Consider the following 16,348-nt stretch of genomic DNA (forward strand, 5'->3'; position numbering starts at 1 on the left):
TCCGATACTATCAGGAGAACAAGATCTAATTAAATTTCCAGTGGCCATCAACAGCACCGTTTTCTTCTCCCTGCAGACAGATGCAATCTAATCTGTTGCTTCCAGTCAAACCTAAACGACACCTGCTGGATTTAGAGGGGCAAAAAAGATAAATAGTTTGAGTACCAGCGATACTACCACCCCCTACCCACTGCCTCTTTCTGCTGTAACTGTGATCTTTTTTGTACTTTACTTTATCCCATTGACACAGCATAAACATAGTCATAAAGAAATACAGTGCATCATTTGCTATATATATATATACCGGTAATATCAAAACAGGGGGGTTGTGGGAGCACTCTAAAGGCTTTAAAGTATATATAAGTATAATAAATGCTATTGCATATGTACCCAAAACAGGGATTATTTTGTTACAAAGTTATGATCATAAAATTGATAAGCCACCATACCACGTCAAGGTAAACCCCGAATGGCGGTCCCTAACTTGTTTTATATTTTATGTGCATTTTAGCATTACCTGTAATCAATGTCCGTTGAACGCTGTTTTTTCACTGAGGGCTAAATCCTCCCCAGCCAGCAATCAGGCTTTTAAAGGAGAGATATTCCCAAAACAAACGCCCAATTTTAAAAGCATAGGATCACCACTAATTCATATATATATATATATTAATATATAATATCACCTCAAGCAGGACTGCGTGGCTTCAGATAAGCCACAAAATCTGATGCAGAGTTTCCCAGTACAGTACCAACATATATTTGCTCATATGTCAGAAAGGGCTCACTCTATTTCTTTACAAGTAGATTTCAGTGGAGACAGACTGAATTTAATAAACTGCCAGTTATACTGACATGACAGGCAATGAAAGAAATTAATTATTTTCATTTATTTTCCAGAACATGCAGGTCCTTGAGAAAAATGTATTTATGAGTTAATAGTTTGTCAGAAAGGGCCAATTCTTTTTCCCATTCTTAGGAAATGTTCCTAAGTACAGTTCACTAGCAGTACAGAGCAGACAAGGGTGACTCTATTTTATAAACTGCTTGTGCTCTTGCCATCACATGCAATGAAAAACAATGAAGTCAATTTTTTTATTTCAGGATTTCGGGGGAAGATGCAAATTACAAAGCTCTACTAGTTGCTATCAAGCCATGCAGAATGATTTCTTGATTGGAACATCTAGACAGTGCTTCAGTTAATAGAAATGATAGAAGCACAAAACAAACAAAAGAGTCAACGTGTATGTAGAATAAACACTGGAACCTACAAGTACTAATAATGTAGATGTTTGTTTAATTAAATTACATATACTATTTTTTCCAGTGCCAGGACCCTGCCAACATGCGGCATGGCATAGATCAAATCACTATTTTTTAAAACCATTAGGCAGGGGTGCAATGAGGTTGTGACCACAAAATACATATAGTCAACTACAAGAGGTCCTCTGCACTCAACCCATTATCAATATATTTAAGACAGAGACATTTTGTGCATACTGCTACTAAAAAATGCCTTACCCTTTAAACAACACAGGGATTGTTTGTCCATATATTGCAATATATTTAAGCTGGCCAACTACGTCAAAGTCATCCCATATCTATATCTATATCTATATATATATATATATATATATATATATATATATATATTGTGACAACTAGACCTGTAGGGGTACCTGGGTCAGTGTCTTGGGGCCGCTTTCCACAGTCTTTTAGGGTAAAAACAGTCACAGTAGTCGCTCCTCTTAAAGGCAAGTGCCTGCAGTTTATTCTGTTACACAGTCTTTAGTAACAAGCAAAACAAAACAAGGAAAAATAAACCCTTGCACCAGAGCGCTGACTAAACACAGTTGGCAGCCTAACTACAGTTGGGTGGCTTGCCCAACACCAACTTAAAACAAAAGAATCAAAATATAACACAAAAGTTCTGCTCTCTCTCTCTCACTCTCAGGTGGGAGGGGTCCCTCCTCCCAAGGTCAGTCAGGTACTTTAGCTGCAGCAATTACCTTGCAGCTTTGGTCTGTATTAATTAATCCATGTTCCAGGGTGTTGTATTATATAACACCCTGGGAGAAACATATCGCCCATCTATAACTAACCCAGCTGCTTTGTTACACAATATATATACACACACACACACACACACACACACACACACACACACACACACACACACACACACACACACACACACGCCATGAATATCCTGTAAATAATATCCTTATAAACGGCTCTTAGTGTTGTCATCAGTTATAAAAAGAGCTTAGTGATGTAATTTTTGTCACATGACTCACTAAAACGTCTGTATTATATTAAATACAGTACCCCTTGATGTAATATATGAGGATATTCTAAGTCACAGAGGATGACCTGTATAAAAGCTCTCAGCCTTCAGCCTCAGTGATTTATAATATCCTTATATTTTACAATAGGGGTATATATATATATATATATATATATATATATGTATATATATATTTGTAGATCTAGAGATCACAATAGCTTAGGATATTATGCTTGTTCAGGAAGTCATCCAAGCCCCTCTTAAGGGCATTCATAGAATCAGCCATCACAACATCACCCAGCAGGGCATTCCACAACCCTCTGCCCTTACTATAAAGCAGTGATCCCCAACCAGTAGCTCGTGAGCAACATGTTGCTCCACAAAACCCTTGGATGTTGCTCTCAGTGGCCACAAAGCAGGCACGTATTTTTGAATTCCAGGCTTTGAGGCAAGATTTGGTTGTATAAAAAACAGGTGTACTGCCAAACAGAGTCTCCTGTAGGCTGCTAGTCCACATATGGGCTACCAATAGCCAATTTCAGCCCTTATTTGGCTTGATCCAGGAAAATTTTTCATGCTTGTGTTGCTCCCCAACTCTTTTTACATCCGAATGTTGCTCACGGGTGAAAAAGGTTGGGGATCCCTGCTATAAAGAAATACCTTCACTTGTTTCAAATGAAAGTTCAGTTCCTAAAGCCTAAAGGACATAGTTAAATTGTTCTATTCCTTTTTTTCCCGTTAAGTTGCACATCTCTGTCCAGCTTACTAAAATCCTTCATGAGAACATCATAGTGTTTTTGTCACATATAAGGGCTAAATCACTGATCAGTTGACCTATTTGTAAGCAATGTCCCATAATGTGGAATGCAAAAAATACCCTAAAAAATAAATTTGCACAATTGTTAATTTAGACTACCACCCCCGCTGTTTTACAACCTAAGCCAAGTGTCACTGCTAATATTTCTCTGGTTGCTCTGGGATGGCCATAAACATGGTCTCCTGACAGCTTTAGAAAGCTAGCAGACAGTTCCTGTTCTGATACACAATTATCTTGATCAGAGATTCTCAGATGAACTTCCTTCTGATGAGTTGTACGCACACCAGGAGGCAGTAATTATCCCCTAATCCCACACTGAAAGCTGTATTATTACCTCTAATTGCAAAACAGGAAAAATATTTTGGAATACCAATTACAGAAAATGGTGGCTGTTGGTCCCTTAAAGGAGAATAATAACTTAATGTTTATAGACTTCAAGAAGCTTTTATATCTGGCACTTGTTTAATAATATTTGATATGTTCTATCTTGTTGAAAGCCCAGGAGAGTATTAACAACTCAATAGTGAGGGGTTTAATTTCTTTACTAGGTTTCGCTGCAAATAAAAGGCCCATAGACTTTCATGTGTATTTTTTTTTTTTAAAAATAGTGTGAAAAAACACCCATTGATTTCAATACATTTTGTGAATTTTCAGTGGAGAGTGAAAGAAGAGTCTACAGCTCAAGGCCTGGAGAGTGAAACTTATAACATAGAATGACGAGTGTTAAATTGCTTTTGCAAGCTTTACCAATGAGGACTTGAGCTGGAACACTGTATTGAAGAGCAGGGTTCATTTTTCAGCTGGTTCAAGTAGGTGTAACATAATATTTATTGATTTCAAAAGTTTTTTATACTTGGTTCTTGTTAATCATCTGTTATACTTTAAAAAGGACATAGCATATCATGGTTCTTGAACTATTGAACAAGTGCACTCTTGAAGAACCCCAACAGGATTTTGATAAAGTTTAATGCAAACCTGACTGCACACATACAGCCATTGTGGTATATTTTCCAACAAAGTGGTCCACCAGAAGTATAACTCTACAGGGGTCTACAGGCTAACACACACTTCAGTTTTAGGTGATTTTAAAAAGAATGGGCCTGGACATCTGCTGACCCTGATTTGCTTTTAGTAGTGTGTTGTCAGATCACTCAACCATCCACTCACATGTAGAAAACGTAGAAGGACTATTGTTGAATTGCTCTTGTACACCTTGACTGATGATGGCTTGAGCTGGGATGCTTTGTTGAAGAACAGATGTAATTCTTAGCGGGTTCACAAAGGTGTTTATTTCAATGAGCCACTTCTTTCCCTATCCTTAAGTGTGCAGACTTTATAGTCTTGATGAAATGTTAAAATAATGAGCAAAACTATTGCAAACTGTTGCTATAATGTTTGCTCCTTTTTGTTGTAGGAACTGAATGTTGAAGTGTGTCCAGTTCAGTATCTCTTACAACAATCTCTAACAACTCATCATTCAAAATGAAGAGATCAACCTGCACCATCTAAAGGTATGTAGTTCAGTTCATTGCTTTCATATGCATTCAGTTCATTGCTGCTCAAATTTAGACCCCCCCATGTTTACTACTGAATATCAGAAATAACAGGGTATGAAGGTGGCCAGTTTGTCCATTTCAGTGAGTTGTTATAGAGCAACTAATTGATTTTAAAAAAAAAAAGGTTGGGATTTTTGTATACAGGTAAAGGATCCATTATCTGGAAACCTGTTATTCAGAAAGCTCCAGATTACAGAAAGGCTGTTTCCCATAGACTCCATTTTATCCAAATAAGCCAAATATTTAAAAATTATTTCCCTTTTCTCTGTAATAATAAAACAGTACCTTGTACTTAATCCAAACTAAGATACAATTAATCTTTTTTGGAAGCAGAACCAGCGTATTGGGCTTATTTAATGTTTAAATGATTTTCTAGTTGCCTTAAGGTATTAAGATCAAACTTATGGAAAGATCCATTATTCGGAAAACCCCAGGTCCAGAGCTTTTTGTATAACAGGTCCCATATTGTACTGTAATAGAAAATATGCATTTTCTGGTTGACTGCATTACCATGCTTTATCTCAGATGTGTCTTATGCCAAGAAACACTTCACATACAGGTGACAACAGAACACACAACAGAATTACATTTGATGACATACCCAGTTTGCTGCAACACGTGCATATACAGTGTGAGAAGAAAATAAAGCATGTGCTCACAAAGGTTGTCTTGGAACAGAAACAGAATTCATTCCTGTATATACACTAATGGCGCAGTAAGAGCAGGCATCCATAAAAAATATACCAATCCTCATTATATATGTTGGCCCCATTATTTCAATAATGTCATTGCTGGCTCTCCGAGTACCCAGATCCCTGTACCACATACATCTTAATGCCCCAAGCGACAGATCTTAATCTCTAAGCAAAGTGATCATTCCTCTGTCTATCATTTGACTTCTACCTTCAGACCTTCTATTCTCTCTAACACAGACTTACTAACATTTCCAGCCTTCCGCCTTTTAAGAGGAGCTTGCCCAGCTTTAGGGCTCTTCATCTTTATAGAGAGAGCTTTTCTAGAACTGTTGTTTATATACCAGAAAGGATGACATAAATCCCAAGGGTATTCTGGCTGGTACTTTTGGTATACCAAATATAAATAATACATTTACAATGTCTCTGGAGAGATACACTAATAGAATGCAATAAGAGGAACTCAGTGGAAGGCATGGGTTTAACCATAGGAGCGGTAGACCTGGAGGTTTCTAGGAGTCCTCTAAATAAAAGGCTCAGTGAGACCATGTGGCTTGCAATCAGGCCCGGACTGGCAATCTGTGGGTTCGGCAAATGCCAGAGGGGCTGCTGTATGGTTCCATAGAATGTTACCATATAGTGGGCTGGTAGGGGCTGTTTGGGCCTCTGTGTACTTGGAATGGCAGGGCCTATTTTGACTCCCAGTCCAGACCTTCTTGCAATGCTTCAGAACTTGATACTAACAGGAACTTATATATATGCAGCACAACTCTGGAGGCAAAACTTTGATGCAATCTGTATTTCAATAAACAAAATTTGTGCGTTTTGGGAATGTATACCCACAAATAGCTCCAGGTTTCATTAATGCTATATAGTGCACAGTTTCCCTAGTGATACAATCTCTACTAAAGTTATTTTCTGTGAGATCTTTTTCTGTGCTGAATGATGGATTGTCAAGGAAGAAAAAGTAGCACATTTTGCTTAACCATCTGCATGCTGGCTGTCTACATAAAGTTCTGTTTAGGAGGTATTAGCAGTTTTTGGAACTTTGCTAAGGATAAGCCATTTACTGATTGACTTCAGTCAGATGCAGTAACTAGCCTGTTTATTTGTATAGATACACATACAAATTAACCATCACTTGGTTAGTGGCATCTACTATATGAAAATAGAAAGATAGAAATAGAACGGAAAATACTTTGTACCAGGGAAATGAGTTCCTTGTAATACTCTGATGCCACTTGTGCATGTGTGCTAAGCAGACCTCTAGGGGTCAGTGTGGATGGAAAAAAGTTCAGAACCATGGACAGAGACAGCTCTGCACAGTAGTTGCACCTGGTATGTATTTATTATTATTATTGTTATTTATAACATTTATTTATAGAGCTCTAACATATTGCACAGTGCTGATGTAGAGCATCAATGTTCAGTGCACCATCTTTTGGGGTATCCACGACAGCAAGTGCAGTGAGCAAAGTGCTATTTTTGAACACAGTTGACATGTTTTTCCCACAATACACAATATCTGTGCTGTGGCCTAGCTCAGAGGTTGCGGTAGCTCCAGGGTTTCCCTATGTCAACAGATGCCAGTGCAACTACATTTGATTTAAAATAGGAGGAAGAATGGGTCGAGCGGCTCCAAGGACAACTCTAGGTGCACACAAGTAACTTAAATTAATGGGATTTTTCTCGCAACTGACTGTTGGTAATTTTCATGACCGCAACTTCACTAGTGGTCCTAAAATGGCCTTTTTAAGGATGCTTATTAGGACTGTTGTATTTGCCCTTCTGCCTAGGGTTCCTTAATATTGCTCAGTGCATCTCCCTTTTTTCACATTATATGTATTACACATGCTGCAAAGCTGTGACCTGTATTTCTGCTGTATACTGTATAAACAATTGCCCATGCCCTGTTATACTAATAAGTCACGGGCAATTCATTTTGTATGTATTGTAAAAATGCAATCTCCACTATCTTAAGAATTACTAATACACTATCTTTAGCATAATATTCTGTGATATTTGGACTGTATGTACCCTATTACCCTACTTGCATTCGTAGTTTCACTATGACATTTTCCAGTGCAGCATTTTGGCAGCCTCCCCCTCACCCCCCTGTTCCCTTTATCAGGTGTCCTGAGAGATCCATTAATGTTGTGATGAGAACCCTTACAATAAAGGTCCTCTTTTATGCCAAATTTCTGCTGATCTTAGTGCTTCGTGTACTGACAGTTATCCAATGGTTTCATTGTGCCCTCCAGGTGGCTATAGAGGAAAGCCACAATCTGATGACCAGCAAGCTCTCCAATTTGCTCCCTTCGGGCCCCATCCTGGCGCAATACTCCATGAGTAATAAAGGCGTACATGCTGTGTGAGTGTATTGCATTTGCAGTATTAATCTGCTTGGAAGTTTTATTGTTTTTTTATAGCAGTTATTATAGTTAATTTATACATGTACTATTTATTACCCTATGCTTTGTGATTCTAGTGAAGTACCACTAAGGACTAGAAAAGTCCAAATTGTCCTGGCAAAGTTCTGTCCACTTTAGCTCTGTAGGTTGAGAGTGATATAAGTAAACAGTGCAGTCAGTCTATGTTTGCTTAATAAATATTCCTTATGCTATAAACAAGTCTGTGTTATTCCACAAATCCAAGCTAGAATTTCACTACATGATCTATTTCACCAAAAATAACATAGCCTGTCAATATTGTCTTAAGAATGACGCATGTACCTGTGTTGAGAATTACACATCTGGTATATCAGAGGTATCGTACTTCTGTCTGGTAAGTGTCAATTGTAGGGAGCAGACAGAACCTAAAACCGGGCACATGTTATTTATCTAGACTAAAATCTAGACAAGTTGAATTGGGGTTGATGTGGGTGCTCTTGTGTATTGATCAACTTACAAGCAACAGGGACCACAACGTGCAAAGAAAGCCCATTGATTTCTGCTTGGCACTAGAACTCAATAAGGCTTGCAATGTAGGCACAACTGGAAAATAACCACACATTGCAAGTATAGAGAAAAGCCTATTGGTACAACCATGTTAGTGCAATTTCATGGACTTAATTTACCACCTATCTGCTACTTTAGGCAATAGGAAAGCCAGTTGATATCTATCCTAAAGAGATGGGGGCAAATTCACTAAGATTCATAGTTGCGCCAGGCGTAGTTTCGCCAGCGCTTCGCAAATTCACTAAAATCCGAAGTTGCACTCAGGGGTAGCGTAAGGTTGTAAGGTTAAGTTGCGCTAGCGTTGATTCGATGGTTAATTTGCATACGGCGCCAAATTCAAATTTCAATGGAGGAATATGTAGCAGCACTACAAATGCCTGGGAAACCTTCAAAACATCAAATAAAATTTTTATTTTGCCCTACACATGTGCCCACTGTATAGTTAAGTTGCCATGAGTTAGGAAATGTAGGCGGGAAGGAGGGGAGCCGCAAAAAAGTTTTCGATCTTTTTCAGCCTATCACCCATAATATAGAAAAAACGCCAGCGTTTTTTGGGACTTAGAAAAAATTGTACCTTTTTTTGAAGAAATCCCTATCTACTCTATTGCGCTTCGCCTGGTCTGAGGTGGCGAAGGAAGTCTAGCGTAAAAGGTAGCGTTCAGAACAATGCGTGCGTTAGTGAATTTGCGTAGTTACGTCCGTTGCGCAAATTTTCCAGGTGTAAGGGTGCGAAGTTACGCTAGTGAAGTTACGCTAGCGTCCGTTAGTGAATTTTCGAAGTAGGGATGCACCGAATCCACTTTTTTGGATTCGGCCGAACCCCCGAATCCTTTGTGAAAGATTCGGCCGAATACCGAACCGAATCCGAACCCTAATTTACATATGCTAATTAGGGGTGGTAAGGGGAAAACATTTTTTACTTCCTTGTTTTCTGACAAAAAGTTATGCAATTTCCCTCCCGCCCCTAATTTGCATATGCAAATTAGGATTCGGATTCGGTTCGGCTGGGCAGCAAGATTCGGCCGAATCCGAATCCTGCTGAAAAAGGCCGAATCCTGGCCAAATACCGAACCGAATCCTGGATTCGGTGCATCCCTATTTCGAAGTAATGAAAATGGCCAACGCTAGCGAATTGACGCTAGCGTTAGGCACTTCGGCGCATAGTGAATTTGCCCCATGTTGTTTGGCCATGCACATTCATCTTATACTGAAGCTAGTATAGTAACATAGTAACATAGTAAGTAAGGTTGAAAAAAGACACACGTCCACCAAGTTCAACCTTTTAGTTTTTTGTTTTTTTTTAATCTGCCTAACTGCTAGTTGATCCAGAGGAAGGCAAAAAAAAAAACCCCATCTGAAGCCTCTCCGATTTGCCTCAGACGGGGGAAAAATTCCTTCCTGACTTCAAAATGAACTAGTCCCTGGATCAACTTGTACTATGAGCTATCTCCCATATTGTATTCCCTCACTTGCTAAAAAGCCATCCAACCCCTTCTTAAAGCTTTCTAATGTATCAGCCTGTACCACTGATTCAGGGAGATAATTCCACATCTTCACAGCTCTCACTGTAAAAAACCCCTTCCAATATTTAGGCGGAACCTCTTTTCTTCTAATCGGAATGGGTGACCTCATGTCAGCTGGAAAGACCTACTGGTAAATAAAGTAATAGAGAGTTTATTATATGATCCCCTTATATATTTATACATAGTTATCATATCTCCCCTTAAGTGCCTATTCTCCAGCGTGAACATCCCCAATTTGGCCAGTCTTTCCTCATAGCTAAGATTTTTACCAGCTTAGTAGCCCTTCTCTGTACCTTCTCTAATACAATAATGTCCTGTTTGAGCACTGTAGATCAAAACTGTACGGCATATTCTAGATGGGGCCTTACAAGTGCTCTATACAGTGGAAGAATGACCCCCTTCTCCCGTGACTCTATGCCCCTTTTAATATAGCTCAAGACCTTATTTGCCCTTGATGCTGCTGACTGGCATTGCTTGCTACAGCCAAGTTTATCATCTACAAAGTCCCCAAGGTCCTTTTCCATAATGGATTTGCCTAGTGCAGTCCCATTAAGGGTACAAGTGGCTTGGCTATTTTTACATCCCAGGTGCATGACTTTACATTTATCAACATTGAATCTCATTTGCCACTTAGCTGCCCAGATTGCCAGTTTGTCAAGATCGTGTTGCAAGGATGACACATCTTGGATGGAATTAATTGGGCTGGATAGTTTTGTGTCATCTGCAAACACTGATACATTACTTACAACACCCTCTCCTAAGTCATTAATAAACAAGTTAAATAAAAGTGGACCCAATACCAAGCCCTGAGGGACCCCACTTAGAACCTTACTCCAAGTAGAGAATGTACCATTTACAACCACCCTTTGTACTCAATCCTGTAGCCAGTTTCCTATCCATGTGCAAACAACTTCATTAAGCCCAACAGACCTTAGTTTAGAAAGCAGCCGTTTGTGGGGCACAGTATCAAATGCTTAGTATCTCATGCCATTGCCTCTCTGGAGTATTAGCAGGTATGCCTCCAAAATATTTGCGTGTCCACTACCGTACATCAATATAGACATATAATTTGTTAACAAATAGTCATGGTAGTGGACACTATCAGGCACGTTTTAATGCATATGCAGTTGGGAAATTCTATAATTAGGACATGTTATACTGTATGTGGTACTATTCTACATTTTATCATACATTTCTACTGGGAATGTTCTTGTGATTTGTATCAAACTTGTAGAGCTCTTTGATTTGCAATTTTGCATGATGCTTCATATCTGCATAAATCTTATATGAAGCCCATAAATTGATTATAAGTTTACTTCTCCATCCATATATGCTTGATCTCAAGACATACACCAGGCTTTCTCTAGAAGCAATGTGAGCAAAACACCTCTTTTTTGGGTGCTTAATGAGATGAGTATCCATGGACAACCAGCCAAACAACATTCTTAGTTTTAGACTTTGTAAGTTTAGTTGTGGTTTCAAAAACCTCTAAAACCACTAAATCTTTAGACCTTTAATAAATAAGCCTCCATGTAAGATTGTGAACTCTTCAGTACAGGAACTATTTTCCTTATTATTTATTTACACACCAGCACTGTAAAGGTTATCCTGTGTTGTAAGCAGCCTTATTTATTAAAATAATGCAATTATATATAATTATATATATATATATATATATATATATATATATATATATATATATATATATATATACACTAATTGAATTTATTGGCAAAAGTGATTTCTGGCAAAAGCAGCAAGAGATCTCTAAGACAAGAAAACAAATAGAATTTTTTTGATAGGATGTAACATTTAGGAGCCGATTCACTAAATTCGAGTGAAGGATTCGAAGTAAAAAAACTTCGAATTTCGAAGTATTTTTTGGGCTACTTCGACCATCGAATGGGCTACTTCGACCTTCGACTACAACTACGACTTCGAATCGAAGGATTCGAACTAAAAATCGTTTGACTATTCGACCATTCGATAGTCGAAGTACTGTCTCTTTAAAAAAAACTTCGACCCCCTGGTTCGGCAGCTAAAAGCTACAGAAGTCAATGTTAGCCTATGGGGACCTTCCCCATAGGCTTTCCTAAGTTTTTTTGATCGAAGGATATTCCTTCGATCGTTGGATTAAAATCCTTCGAATCGTTCGATTCGAAGGATTTTATCGATCGTTCGCAGGAATAATCCTTCGATCGTACGATCGCAGAATTTGCGCTAAATCCTTTGACTTCGACATTCGAAGTCGAAGGATTTCAATTCCTAGTTGAATATCGAGGGTTAATTAACCCTCGATATTCGACCCTTAGTGAATCAGCCCCTTAGTGATGGGCGAATCTGTGCCATAACATTTGGGAAACGCATTGAAGTCAATGTACATCAAAAATGTTTTGATGCAAGCCACAATTTTTATATGCGCTACTATTTTGTCCAAATGCATTAAAAAAAAGGGCCCTTGTGTTGTCCATACTGCAACATGGCTCAAATGCATTTTACAGGATTCTATCACGATTTTATGGTGTAGTTTTTAATCCTAAATTACAATGTTTACATTACAAGTAAATTACCAATGTTTACATTACCATATAATATTGTATCCCTGAACCAACAAGTGTATTGTAACTCACGAGGAAACTTCGAGCAACTTCGGAAAACAAAGCGCTCCGATTGCCGTCAATTTTCATTCTAGCTCGCGGGATGGCAGGGGAAGGCAGTTCGGAGAGATTAGTCGCCCCAAAGAAGATGAGATTTTTTGCTAGGCGACTAATCTCCCTGAATCTGACTGTGTGTCTCTGCCCTAATATTGGTGTGTAGGCGGCCATCTCAGGTAATTTTGCCAAGTCGTGTGGTTTCAGAATGAGCCAGCACTGCACAAAGGAACTGCTTTCTTCTGCGGCGCCGGAAATCATAGTGCGCACACACAACGACACTCCTTCCTGCCAGGGCCTCCCGGAAAACATAGTGCACGCCTGCACACAAGCGCACACGGCAGGGGCTGCCAGGTGGGTCCGGAGGGGGGCCCGGGCCCCCCGGTCCGACCCTGACTACAATAGCCCTGTGCCTTATGTCCAAACAGAATAGACCATTTTATGAAGCTTTAGTTCAATTTAAGGTTAAGGGGTTATTGTTGACATTTACACTTCTGTTACATGCAAAAAAGGAGGGTGTTTGCTAAACCACAACTGTAACTACTGTTCTGCAAGGTATACCATATATGTGGTGTTTTCATAGCAGCAGCCAATCTCTGATCCTGTCCTATCTATGCTTACTTTTTAAAAACTATCCTAAATGTAAAAGTTTCTTATCTTGGTACATAAACATGAGTTTTTAGCCCTGGATGGACAACATGTAATTTTATTGTTATGCGCTAAATGTTTACCATCAATCCCTAGATATGCCACAACACAAACCAGAAAGCAATTAGGAAACCTCAGCTGGATTTGTATCCGTCAGGAGGCAGCCAGGTTTAATTTCAATAAATTTTTATTGGGTTTTTTTCAAGTTAAATTACAGCTTTTGGTAAAAGCCTAATATATACTTTAAGTAAAAGTTTTTACATTAACACATTAATAATCACATTAATTATTAAAATTTGTATAGAATTGGTCACAAAACAATATGTTTATACAGTATTCTAGTAATAAACTTATATTTCAAAACATTGTTATGCAGCCAGTTTTAAATTGCTAAGTGATATTTTATTTATATGTATATTCCCTGACCCTACTCTCGCTTTCTTGTATTGACATTGCTCCTTGTCTCTCTTTCATGCTACTCGTTAAGCTATTAAATCAATCCATTTATTAAGTGTGAGTGTTGCTGAGAGCTCATTTTTATCTCGCTGAAAACCAGGCTGGTTCATAGACCGATAATGAAATTGCATAAATATCCCCTTCTCCTGAAATCTAATTTATTTTTCTTGTTCATTACTGGAGTAGGCCATTATGAAACATTGAAGCTTTTTTTTACCTTGCTTTCAGGGTTAGGACTGAATAGCTTTCTCATGTCTTTTTCATAAAAACCATATCCACTTGATTCACTTTTTGCTAGTTTTAGAACCCATTTAATAGACTAATATTGACTCCTATCAGGTAAAAGCCACTTTAAAAGGAGGGTTAAAAATTCTAAAATGTTATATATATATATATATATATATATATATATATATATATATATATATATATATATATATATATATATATATATATATATATATATATTAGCAGAAGTATCTGTATATACGCTGGTGAAGGTATATTTCGTGGCTGTGTTTTTATTGTCATTTGTAGTTTGTAGTGGATCTAACATAGTAACATAGTAAGTTAGGTTGTAAAAAAGACACGTCCATCAACCTAACTCTACTTTAACCTGCCTAACTGCAAGTTGATCCAGAGGAAGGCAAAAAAAAAAAAAATTCGAAGCCTCTCCAATTTGCCTCAGAGTGGGAAAAATGTCCTTCCTGGCTCCAAAATGGTAATCGGACTAGTCCCTGGATCAATTTCTACTATGAGCTATCTCCCATAACCCTGTATTCCCTCACTTGCTAAAAAGCCATCCAACCCCTTCTTAAAGCTATCTAATGTATCAGCCTGTACAACTGATTGAGGGAGAGAATTCTACATCTTCACAGCTCTCACTGTTAAAAACCCCTTCCGATTATTTAGGCGGAATGGGTGACCTTGTGTCAGCTGGAAAGACCTACTGGTAAATAAAGCATTAGAGAGATTATTATATGATCCTAGGGATGCACAGAATCCAGGATTCAGTTCGGGATTCGGCTAGGTTTCTTCCTTTTTCAGCAAGATTCGGATTCTGCTGAATCCTTCCTTGCCAAACTGAATCCGAATCCTAATTTGCATATGCAAGGGAAATCTTGGTACTTTTTTGTCACAAAAATTCGGTTTGGTATTCGGCCGAATCTTTCGTGAAAAATTCTGGAGGTTCGGCCGAATCCAAAATAGTGAATTTGGTGCATACCTATATGATCACCTTATATATTTATACATACAGTAGTTATCATATCACCCCTTAAGCGCCTCTTCTCCAGCATGAACAACCCCAATTAGCCAGTCTTTCCTCATAGCTAAGATTTTCCATACCTTTTACCAGCTTAGTTGGCCTTCTCTGTACCTCTCTAATTCAATAATGTCCTGTTTGAGCAATGGAGACTAAAACTGTATGTCATATTCTAGATGGGGCCTTACCAGTGCTCGATACAGTTGGAGAATGTCCCCCTCCTCCTGTGAATCAATGCCCCTTGTAATACAACTGAAGACCTGCTCTACTGTTATCTTATTTCATGGTGAGTCCCTATTTTTGAAGGCGAACAAAGAGGCTAAATAGGATTGTTTTTTTGCGTCCAATAAAGAATAGTTATATCCTAATTTGAATCAAGTACAAAGGACTGTTTTATTATTACAGAGATAAAAAGAATCATTTTTAAATGAATTATTTGATTAAAATGGACTCTATGGTAGATGGCCTTCCCATAATTTAGAGCTTTCTGGAGAACGGGTTTCCAGATATAGGATATCCCATACCTGCAATAATAAGCAAGGTTCAGCAATTTAGATTGTGTCTTAAGTACCCATGTATAAAAGGCAGTTTGTTTAGAAATGCAAGATATATGCAGAATGGTATGAAATACTTAATAATGCATTTTGGGCCTATTTATAAAACATCAAAGTCCTTGGCCAGTGTCTGCTGGCTTCACCAAGCCTTCTAGCATAACCTGTTCATAAAGATTGAATGGGCATGTTTAATTAGGATACTATTTTGACACAACTAGGGCGTCAGCTGTTTATTTCCTTGTGCTGCCCTATTTATAAAGAACTTCGGCTTTGAACCAATAAATCATTGAAATGTGATCTCCTGCTCTGACCTGGGGAAATTCCACTCTTTCCACTTGGAGGATAAATAACTTATTTTTGGCCAAAGAGAGATATTAGTATTTTCATATCTGTCTATACTTTTGTAAGTTACTGCAATACAATTACAATAATGGCATTTCGGTAAAATGTAAGCCCCCTCATTTATTTTACTGTTAGTCGCTTTACTGTAGCTCAGTGTTCATAATAAACACATTGAATGACAACAATAAAAGCTGCTACTTAGTAGAAACTTAAGTGGGTGCCTGAGAGAATAAATACCCCCCCACCACCATTCACAAGGCACAATGTCAGACATATCCCTATTATAAGTGGGTGCTCAGTGTAGAGTCCTGAATTGGGTTGGGTACCCCCAGAATACCCGAAAAGCTGTTTCAGTTGGTAAACCCGTCACCTGACTGTGTGTACCCTGCAGGGGAAGTTGGGCAGGATGTGGGCTGCTTAATTAAGGGGAGATAAATTAAAAAAGTAGAATTTTCCTACAGTATTCAGCAATGAATCTGGATGTGATGTCATTTCTGGGTTTTAGTGATGTCACAGGTCAAAAACTTTATCATATGTATTGAGGGTGGATCAGATTGCCTTTTGAAGACAATGATGCATGGGCAAGTGGGTCTGATCCCATCTT

The 16,348-nt window shown here is 38.3% G+C and overlaps 1 protein-coding gene across 7 annotated transcripts in view; it reads left to right on the top strand.

Annotated features, from left to right (window-relative positions):
• Window positions 1-16,348, top strand: part of LOC108702718 (RNA binding protein fox-1 homolog 3) — a 614,603-nt gene that overhangs the window by 108,678 nt on the left and 489,577 nt on the right. For 5 of the 7 annotated variants that reach the window (XM_041578500.1, XM_041578497.1, XM_041578495.1 and 2 more), the window contains exons 3-4: window positions 3,756-3,910; window positions 4,516-4,612. The gene's annotated coding sequence lies outside the window, so the exon portion shown is untranslated. The remainder of the gene's footprint in view (window positions 1-3,755; window positions 3,911-4,515; window positions 4,613-16,348) is intronic. The other 2 variants (XM_041578496.1, XM_041578501.1) reach the window with 1 other exon arrangement.

Source organism: Xenopus laevis, chromosome 9_10S, assembly GCF_017654675.1.
Source record: "Xenopus laevis strain J_2021 chromosome 9_10S, Xenopus_laevis_v10.1, whole genome shotgun sequence".
Classification (NCBI taxonomy): Eukaryota; Metazoa; Chordata; class Amphibia; order Anura; family Pipidae; genus Xenopus; species Xenopus laevis.